The sequence below is a fragment of the Tupaia chinensis genome, unplaced genomic scaffold, assembly GCF_000334495.1.
Source record: "Tupaia chinensis unplaced genomic scaffold, TupChi_1.0 Scaffold146445_1, whole genome shotgun sequence".
Classification (NCBI taxonomy): domain Eukaryota; kingdom Metazoa; phylum Chordata; class Mammalia; order Scandentia; family Tupaiidae; genus Tupaia; species Tupaia belangeri.
Window position 1 is genome coordinate 225957 of NW_006206301.1, and position 10988 is coordinate 236944.

The 10988-nt window shown below is 33.9% G+C and overlaps 1 pseudogene; it reads right to left on the reverse strand.

Moving 5' to 3' along the window:
- Nucleotides 1-546: 546 nt before the first annotated feature.
- Nucleotides 547-10988, reverse strand: part of LOC102483256 (60S ribosomal protein L6 pseudogene) — a 21382-nt pseudogene continuing 10940 nt past the window's right edge.

Here is a 10988-nt window from a genome sequence, read left to right on the forward strand (position 1 = left end):
TCACTTTCTCTCTCTCTGTCTCAGTCTTTCTAGTGATCACACATGCCCAATAGCAAAAATCCCTCTCTTGAAAATAAAACAAACAAATAAGATTATGTGAAAACAAGAAAGAGCAAACTCAAAACTTTTAATTAGTAGCAACATACTTAGAAAAAATGTATATACCCAAGATTCATGAATTTAAATGGCTTATCAAGTGGATTTTTAGTGTAATGTTGAGTGTGAATGTGTGCACTGACAAGTTAATATATTGCTACTTTCTAGCACAAATTATAAATTTACAAGGTAAAAGAAAAATAAGCTTATAAACTTCTATAGCCAGGAAAGTCACTTCAATTAACATACAAATATAACTGTTTTTCTAGTAAGTCAGAAGGAATTCATTCTATAGACAAGTGTACAATTTATGAAACTATACGAGGGGACTTCAGAAAGTTTGTAGAAACATGGAATTAAAGTACAAGTTTATTTTAGTGCAGAATTCAATCACAGATTTTTATAATACATTTATAAAAATGTTGTTTAATTAGGCTCTTGGTAAGAAATTTACAACACTAATTTGTGAGGATAAACTCCATTCGTAAGGGTAAACATGGATTGCAGGTAGCCCTGGAGCTAAGGAACAGCTTTAATTTTTTGGTAAAATTTATGAGTTCACAGCTTTCTGATCAACTTTGTACTGCTCTGTAATCTCATATTTCTCCTTTCCCATGCCAAAATTCTCATCTTCCTGGTGTCCAGGCTTCTGCAGATTCTTTTTCTTGAACTAAACATCAGTGAAGTATTTGGAGATTTTTAATCTGTTAATATCAATTTTTGTGGAGGTAGTGATGACAAATTTCTGGAGTATTGTATGTGGAACTCAATTGAGGACCAGAGGTCCAGTTACAACTAGCAATCCATTGCTCAGCTGCTTCCAAAAAACCACTCTCTTGCTCCTGTGACATCCAGCGAAGATGATCAGAATGGTTCCAGGAGTAAGACTGACTGGTAGCTTTCTCACATGCTGACTTAAAGGATTTTTTGCCATGACTCAACAGCTTCCAAGACACATCTTCAGTGAGATAATACCTAGGCATTTTGTGATGTTTAACCACCCAGGCACCACCGTTCTTGTCCCCACTATCTGTTTTTATGACAGTGACAAGAACCTTCTTTTTCTTTTCAATTCTGGTTGTAGCGACCATGTATTTCTTCTTAGACATGGCCTTCCTGGAATACATGGCAGATTGGGAGTATCTGCCACGGACTACAGAATTTCTCCTGCAATGGGGCTTCCTCTTCTGGGCTTTTCAGTGTTAGAGTTACCCTTTTTAACCTTGCCACTGGTATCAGCTTTCTTGGCTTCGGGTTTTTTCTTCTTAGTATCCTGCTTCTCAGCTTTTCACCTGACATTTTGTATAATGTGAAGGAGAACTAAGGCCTCCACTTTTGGTCACTTCTTTAAATGAACTTTTTGAAGAGCCTTTACAGGTCTAAATGCTGAACTACTTGCTTAAGATATGACATAATTAAGCCTATGAATCAGGAAGTGCACTACTGAAAAGCAATGACCCTTCAGTTCTATGTAGGAACCTTCACAATCCCGGAGCTCAGAAGGTGATCTTTGATTATAATCATAAGGATGGTAAAGTGCTTTTGTCTCTTGAGAATAATGACTATTTTCCCAACTTCGATGCACTCTACCATTTACTATATACTTAGCATTTTCAGTCTTTTATTATTTTGCCTCATTTTTTTAGAGATCAAAAGAAGATTTGGAATTAAATACTTCATTTTAAAGTACGTAGCTCGCATATAGAAAAAGCTGAAAGATATTGTGGTCACTGTTTTTTGATGCTGTGGTGAGTCTCGGGAGTTCTAGGAGTATGTAGGCCTAAGAGAATGTTATGGTTCTGCATAGCACCTAACGTGATACAGTGGAAACATTACCCATATATTACCTCCCTTCCTACTACACTATTGCTGTTAACCCCCATTGCAATTAAAATCAAACTCAAATTACTGGCCAGAACCAAGACTCTATACCATCTGCCTCACTCTGCTCCTCCCTTCATATACTTTTTCTTTCACTCACTGTCTCCTTATTTTAAAGAATATTTTCCAGCTTTATTGATGTATAATTAACATTTAAAAAGCATTAAAAATTGAACATATTTAAGGTACACACTGTCATGTTTTGATATTTGTATACATTGTGAATTGATTAACTAAGTAATCACATTATCAGTCACCTCACATGGTCACATAGTTAGCATTATGTGTTTAGTAAGAATGTGTAAAATACACTCTCTATAAATTTCAAGTTTATAATATAGTATTATTAAATATAGTCAACATGTTGCCCATTAGGTTTCCTGAACTTATTCATCCTGTAATTGAAACTTTGTAATCTTTGCCCAACATTTCTCCACTTCCCTCATTTCCCTCCCCCGGTAATCACTCTACTTTTATGAATATGACGTTTTTAGATTGTACATATAAGTAAAATTATACAATACAATATTTTTGTGCTTGACTAACTGCACTTAGCAATGATATCCTCTAGGCTCATCCATGTTGTCACAAATAACAAGATTTCCTTATTTTTTGAAGATGAATAATATTTCATTGTATATATACACCGCATTTTATATATTCATTCTTCTGTCTATGAACATTAAGTTAACTTTATATCTTTGTTATTGTGAATAAGGCTGTAATAAACACAGCTGTGCAGCTATCTCTGAGATATTAATTTTATTTTATTTGTATATATAATCAGAAGTGGGATAGTTAGATCCTTTAATAGTTTCATTTTTAATTTTCTGAGGATACTTCATATGTTTTCCATAATGGCTGTACCAATTTATTATATGTTCCCACCAAGAGTGACAAGGATTCACTTTCCTCCACATCCTCAACATTTATTTCTTGCCTCTTTTATAATAGCCATTCTAATGTGGATGTGGTATCTCATCATGGGTTTGATTTGCCTATTCTGGTAATTAGTAATCATGAAAATTTTTTTCATATACCCCTGGCCCATTTTTATTTCTTTTTTTGAGATATGTCTAGTCATATTCTTTACCCATTTTTTAAATGAGGATATTTGAGTTTTTCACTGAGGCGTCTGAGTTTCTTATACATGTTTCTGAATTTTTTGTTGTGTTGTTGATATAGGACACTCAACAGAAAGAGAAAGAAAGCACTTCCCAATGGGATATGGTCACACCACAATCCTTTTTCTTCCATATCTCCATTCCATCAGAGTTTGGGTCACACATGCACACAATACCTAGTGTGTTTTTCAAGTTGTTAGGGCTGATTCCAGGGGTGGTCAGTCACATGAAATCTAGCTCTCTATGTACTGAGCTTAACAACTTGTGCTATGAGGTGAGTATCTTATATCTTTTGGATATAAACTTTTTATCAGATGTGTGATTCGTAATCCATTTTCCCATTCCATAATTGTCTCTTAAACAAGCTTATAGTTTTCTTTGCTGTACAGAAGCTTTTTAGTTAAATGCAAATGCATTTGTCTGTTTTTGTTCTTGTTAACTGTGATTTTGGGTTCATATCCCAAAATGGCCAAGGCCAATGTACAGAATCTCTTGTCTTATGTTTTTTTCTAGTAATTTTATATTTTCAAACTTGTATTTAAATCTTAAATCCATTTTGAGTTGGTTTTTATATATGGTGAGAGACACAGATCCAATATATTCTTCTGCATATGGATATACAGCTTTCCTAACACGATTTATTATGTGTTATTGGTGATTTTGTTAAAGATCAATTGACCATAGATGTACTCCTGGACTCTCTGTTTTGTTCCACTTGACTACATGTCTATATTTTTAATCAGTACCATGCTGTTTTAGTTACTATAGATACACAGTATATTTTGAAATCAGAGTGTGATGCCTCCAGCACTGCTTTTACACAAGATTGATTTGGCTACTCAAATGTTTTGAAGTTTCATATTAAATTTAGGATTTTTTTTTATTTCTGTGATAAAAAGTCGTTGAAATTTTGTTGGGGATTGCATTGAATCTATAGATCACTTTGGGTGGTATGGATATTTGAAAAATATTCATTATTCAAATTCATGAGCATGTGTCTTCTTCAATTTGTTTCATCAATTTGTTTAACATTATGCTATTTTCAGAGTAGATATTGTTCACCTCCTTGCTTACATTTATTCTTTACTTTCTTTTGATTTTCTTTCTTTCTTTTCTTTTTCTTTTTTTGTTGGGTGGTGCTATTGTAGATAAGATTGCTTTCTGGGTTTCTTTTATAGATATTTATTTATTTAATGTCAGAGGGTGTATGCAAACACCAGGCAGAGAGAAAAAAAGAAAGTCCCCTCCACCATAGAGCCTGGTCACACTACAATCCCTTTTCCTCCATTTCTCCACTTCATCAGTGAGGATCCAGGGCAGTTTTTACTGCTTGAGCCATGATTTGAACTACAACTGGCCATGTGGGATCTGGCTTCCTCTGCACAGTGCTTAATCACTGATTAAGGATAACCTTTGATTGCTATTTTGTCTGATAGTTTGTTGTTAGCATATAGAAACTATTGATTTGTATGCATTAGGTTTTTTTTTTTTCCTTCATTTTTTACTGAATTTAGACACATGTGGATACCTGGAGCTTAGTTAGATCTACAGTAGCTAACCTGTGGTAGGTGACCTTCTGCTGGGGTCACTGGGGCAGCCTGCTGCTTGGGTCTGTGGTGATACCCAGTGCTCATCTCCTTCTTATTCCTTCAAGTGAATGGTATCTTTCCTTTTTGTGCTGCCTGGAGTTTGGGAGGGATGACAAAGGTAATGTGAATAGAAAAGAACAAAAAAAAAGAAGTAATATTATCTTTATCTGAATATGATGTGATTGTTTATATAGAAAATCCAAAAGAATTCACAAAGAAACTCCTAGACATTATTAAAAATTCAGTAAAATGTCAGGATATGAAGACAATATCCAAAATTTTATAGCATCTTTGTCTACAAGCAACCAACAGACTGAGGTAGAATTGAAGAAAGCAATCCCATTTACAATAGCCACAAAAGAAATAAGATATCTAGGAATAAACACAACCACAGAGAAGGAAGAATTATGTGAAAGAAACTATGAAAACCTGAAAAAAGAAATTGAGTGTGATACACAAAATGGAAAAACATCTCATGCTCCCGGATTGGAAAAATTAATATAATCCAAATGTCAATTCTACCTAAATAATTTACAAATTCAATGCAATAATTATCAAAGACATTCTCGCAGAAATAGAAAAAATAATCATAAAATTTGTCTGGAAACATAGAAGGACCCATATTACCAAAGCAATGCTCTGCAAAAGGAAGTAAATAGGAGTCATCTTACAACCTGACTTTGAGATATATTACAGAGCTGTGATAACCAAACAGTTTAGTACTGGCAGAAAAACAGGCCTGTAGACCAATAGAACAGAACAGAAAACCCAGAAATAAACCCCCAAACTTATAGCCACCTGATCTTTGACAAAGGAAACAAGAAAATCCAGTGGAATAAAGAGTTTCTTTAGCAAATGGTGCTGGAAGAACTGAATATCTACCTGCAGAAAAACAAAATTAAATCCCTGTTTTGTTTATTACCATTATCAAAAGTAAACTCAAAATGAATCAAAGATCTAAACAAAGATTCAAACTATAAAACTCGTGCAAAACAAAGGGCAACTCTTGAAGACAATGGAGTAGGTAAAGATTTCTTAATTAAGACCCTTCAATCACATGCAGTAATGCTAAAAATAGAAAACTGGAACTATGTCAGGTTGAAAAGCTTCTGCACAGCACAGGAAACAATAGTCTGAGTGAGGAAATAAACCACAAATGCAAAAGAATATTTGCAAACTCTGCTTCTGATTAGGGATTAACAACCAGAATATTAGGGAATTCAAATAGCTTACCTGGAAAAAAAAATCCATTAAAAAGTAGCCAAACAAGACAGTTTTCCAAGGGTGAGATATGAATGGCCAAATGGCATATGAAAAAATCTTTACTAACTCTTATCATAAGGAAAATGCAAATCAAAACCATAATGAGATGAGATGCCATTTAACCTCAGTTACAAGGGCTATCATAAAAATTAAAAAAAAAATTTAAAAAAAAGAAAGGAATAACAGGTGCTGGTGAAGCTGTGGTGAAAGGGTAACCTTTCTGCAATGTTGGTGGGAATGTAAATTAGTACTCTGTGGAGAACAATATGTAGGTGACTCAAAGGCCTAGAAATAGAATTTCAATGTGACTGAGTAATTTCACTCATGGGTATACACCATAAGGATAGGAAAACTCTCAGTTGGAAAGACATCTGCACACCCATGTTCATTGCAATATTAGTCACAATTAAAAAGGCAGAAAATCAACCTATGTGCCTGAGAATGGATGACTGAATTGAAAAAAATGTGGCACATATACATTATGGAATAAAATTCAGCCATAAAAAAAAAACAATGCAATCTTGTAATTTGATGCAAAGTGGATGAATATGGATTTAATGCTGAGAGATGCAAGCCAGACTATGAAAGACAGACTTTCTATGTCCTTCTTACACTCAGTATTAACTGCATGTCTGCGCTTTATGGTAGAAACTGACAAATTGGAAAGTAAAATGGCAGAGACAGCAAGTGTAGATACCAAGACTCTATTGGAAGGAGTGGACAGTTGTGGGTAGGGAGATAAGAGGGAAAGATTCAGAGAAAAAAAGAAAAAAACATTTAACAGACACAAGAATGGAAAGTTATTGTGTGAGGTAATATCTTCACCTTGCTAGACATGTAATGCATTTATGCTTTGAGAACCCACATAGTATGTTGTAAAGATGTACAATGATTAAATGTAAATTTTTAAAAAAGAAATAATAAAGTATCATTTTAGTGTTGCACACACAAAAAGTGACCTCATATTTATTACTTTACTTTTACTTCCCCAAGTTGTTTTAAATCTGAAATCTTATGGTATTTAGTTCACAAACATGTTGTAGACTTAAGTAAAATAACATAAGTAAAAGCCATAGGATATTTTTGACACATTATATGTACACTAAAGGCTTTAGTGTCTATTTATTAAAATGCATAGAATAACATATTTTATAAAAGACTCTCCACATGGAGAGTTTCTGAAGTAAAACTTGAATAGAGCTTAGATTTTATATAAAGCTATTATTTCAACTCAGGGAAGATTATGCTAATTTGATCTTTTTACTTGGCTTAAAATTCAGATTCTTGCACTTACTGTTGTTAGGTTTACATTTTCCAAGCAAAGCTGATCAGGATGTGGTCTACCTCCCACTTTAGGGCCAAGCAAAGGTTGCAGAATAACAAGTGGTAAACACCATCTCTAACTGGAATTGCTTTGTCCAACTACTTGTAAGCTTTATAGGCCCCAAAAAAGCTTTCATAATGTATGCTTTTTGAAACCGTTTCACAAATGCTTGGTTAATGATCACCAACAGAGATGATGTACAACAAAATTTCCCCAGGGAGCCCTGGTAATTTTTCAGTGGATGCTCAGGAATTGACGGGAGAAAAGAACTAGACAAAATTATGAACCAGCACTATGTGGCAGCCAGTTAGAATTTGGAGCTAAAGCTAAATAAATATGTGCCCCATATCAGCTGAGAAAATCAGTAAGTATAAGCCTATATATATATATATATATAAAACCAAAAGAAAGTCATTTCCTTTCCCAAAGTCTAGAGTTTCCACACCTAACCTTATGAATACTAAAATATTATTTTTAAAATGTAGTTGAGACATAAGAATTCAAAAATTATAATGACTCAAATTTTTTGTTACATATTGTATTTTTTTTTAATTGCCAGAGAGACAGAAGTTTTTTGCCATAGGGTGTGTGCACTCACCGGAGAGAGACATCAAAAGAAAAATGAGCAATCACCCTCCAGGGAGGTTGGCCATGTTGTGAATGTGTCTTTCACTCTTCTCTCAAGATTTTTGGCATGCTCACACACGTGCCTGGCATGATTTTCAAGTCACCAAGTCTGGGACTCAGACCATGGTGGACCATGTGGGAATCCAGACCCTTAACCACTATGCTACCTGTTTGCTCTAATGTATTTGTGTTTTTAAAAATGAAGAACATAGCTGAATATTAACAAAGGAGGTCTGGCTGTGTACTACAAGTGAGTAAGATCATGTGGAACCTGTCTCATTGTTCATTTGTTTAATAGGTGTTTGGTTTGCCTTGCCTAAGACATTCTGGGGTGTAGGAATACAAAGATAAAGTTGAAAACACAAATTTCCAATAAGTTTTCAATCTGGGTATGGGGAGGTATGAATAGTAAAAAAAATAAAAATAAACCAAAAGAGAAATACATACAGAAGTGCACATAGAGAGTGGAATTAGGTTGAAAAGAAAAAATGAAGTAGAGTCAGAGAAGGGAAACTCTTAGCATGAGTAATGAGAATGTAAATTAAAACAGACTTGTGAAAAAGAATACAGTGGTTGCTCAAAAAACAAAAATAGAACTACAATTTAATCCAACTATCCCATTACTGAGTATATATCCAAAGAGTTTTTTTCCTTGTCATATTTATTGCAGCACTATTCTCAATACCCAAGAATCAACCTAAGTATCATTCAAAGAATGAATGGATAAAGAAAATATGATGTGTATATAAAATGGAATACTCTTCAATCATAACAAAAATGAAAGTCTGATATTTAAGGCAACATGGGTGGATGTTAAGTGAAATAAGCCAAACACAGAAAGATAAATACCACATGCTTTCACTGATTTGTAGAAGCTAAAACATTTGATCCCACAGAAAGGGAGAGTAAAATAGTGCTCACCAGAACTTGGAAGGGGAGAGGAGGAAGGGAGATAAAGGTTAACACATGCAAAATTAGGGTAAGCTAGGAAGAAATGAATTTAAGGTAATTATAACACAACATAATGACTAGAGTTAACAATCATATATTGTATGCTTTAAGATAACTATGATAGCAAACTGAAGGAGCAGTCCTCTGCTGTCTTGACCATGTCCTCAGTGTGTATGTAGGGTAAGTGTTAACTCTGCAAGTGTCTATGCAGAAATGTTATATTGAGAACAAATCAATACAGCAAAGCTTCAAAACCTTTGGGAAAGGGAGAGATTGAGTACAAACACGTTTGGTTTATAGTAAATGGGCTGATTTTTATTAAATGTCTTTGCCTGTATGAAATAGGGACATTAACATGAGACCAGGCCTCCTTCATAATTAAGATAAGAGCACCAAGTATGGAACTGGATTACACATAGGCAGTTGTGGGTTTCTCTCACACTGTGTTTCTCAAAAGTGTTAATATAAATTTAAACAGTTTAAAAATGTAATGTATTGTGGAATCAGGCTGTTGTGTTTTAAATTTTGGCTAATCAGGGATAGATGATCAACCTGTGGACCACTTCCAAATGAAATTAATTTTGTCTTTAAACTGACTGCCATCATTTCATTATATAATTTGACATTTATAATAAAACATGCTGCTTATGACAGAATTAGACACTTGATACCAATCGAGTGCTTAAAATGTTTGCATAATAGATATATTTCATGGAAATGAAGGGAATAAGCAACTAAATGAGACCTGACAATTGGCCTTTTATTTTATTTTATTTATTTATTTTTAATTTTTTTTTAGAAGGTTTTTGCTATAGGGCGAGTGCGCTCGCCAGACAGACAGAGACAGAAAGACAGAAAGTGAGAAATCACCCCCCAGGGTAGATGTCCACACTGCAATCCCTTCTCCTCCGTTCTCCTCTCGGGATCTTGGGCACGCATGCACACATGCCCAGCGTTGGGTGATCCCAATACAGTCAAGATAAATGTTTGAAGTGATGGTTATACTAATTATACTGATTTGATCATTATACATTGGATTCATGCATCAAAAGTCATACTCGCCCAGAAATATGTTCAACTATTATGACAATAATAAAATAAATTAACATACTTGCACATAAACAAAATTACATAAAAAGAGCAGAGTTTGTATTAATGCAAATGAAATTTTTTAAAAGAGAGAAAGAAAATGAAAGAGATGCAGGAGGAGGTAAGCCCATGGACCATTCAAGTTCAGTAGTAATCTTGTGATTCCAGAGAAGGGAGAACTTAACCCTCAGAGTTCTTATGTTTGACTAAAAGAAATTACAAATACTTGAGAAAACTACAGATATGGGAAGTGTAAAAATAATCTTTAGGTTTTTCAAAAGTGCGCAATGTGATAGCCACAAGCCAAATGTACTGAAATAAAAAGTGTAATTTTGAAATCTATACATATTTTTTGAATAATACACATTTTCCGTGAACTTTTTAAAAACTCCATTACCCGTTACTAGAATTCAGAAAGTCCTTTGTAATTGATAAATACTGCTGACGAGTTAGTTCTTGGTTTATATCACAAACTCTTCCCATTTTCTTCCTCTAACCATATCCTTACTGTGGAGCTAATTAAATTACTGCTGTACCTCTTATTACCTTGTTGTTTTGTAAACATTAACGCTTATATTACATAGAAATCTCTCGCCAGTCTAGTGTGAATGGGACATTCTCTTTCAGCCATAGTGGGAAATCACTCACTGGGGCCAATATGCCATTGACTATTTTAGCTTTCCATCTTTGTTTTGTCTCTCTATATAAAGTCTAGAAACCCTTAGAGTTTCTCTTGACTATTTCAATCTAAATTAAAATTTTAAAATTTCTGTTCACTAACTTTTGTGCCTTTCCCATCTCAATAATTCAATTTCTTAAATATCCCACCCCCATTGCATCTTCTCAAAAATTTTGGGCCTACCTAGAATGGAGAATAAATCAGGGAGTTGATGTACAGACTTTTATACTTTTTAATTTTATGTCAAGAGTATAAAAACTTTAATTATCAAGAAAATAAGCATATGTAATCAGGGAAATAATCATAAAGTACAATTTTTAAAAAGTAAACTGACAGAAGAGTGTGTTCAAAACTAGAAATAAATG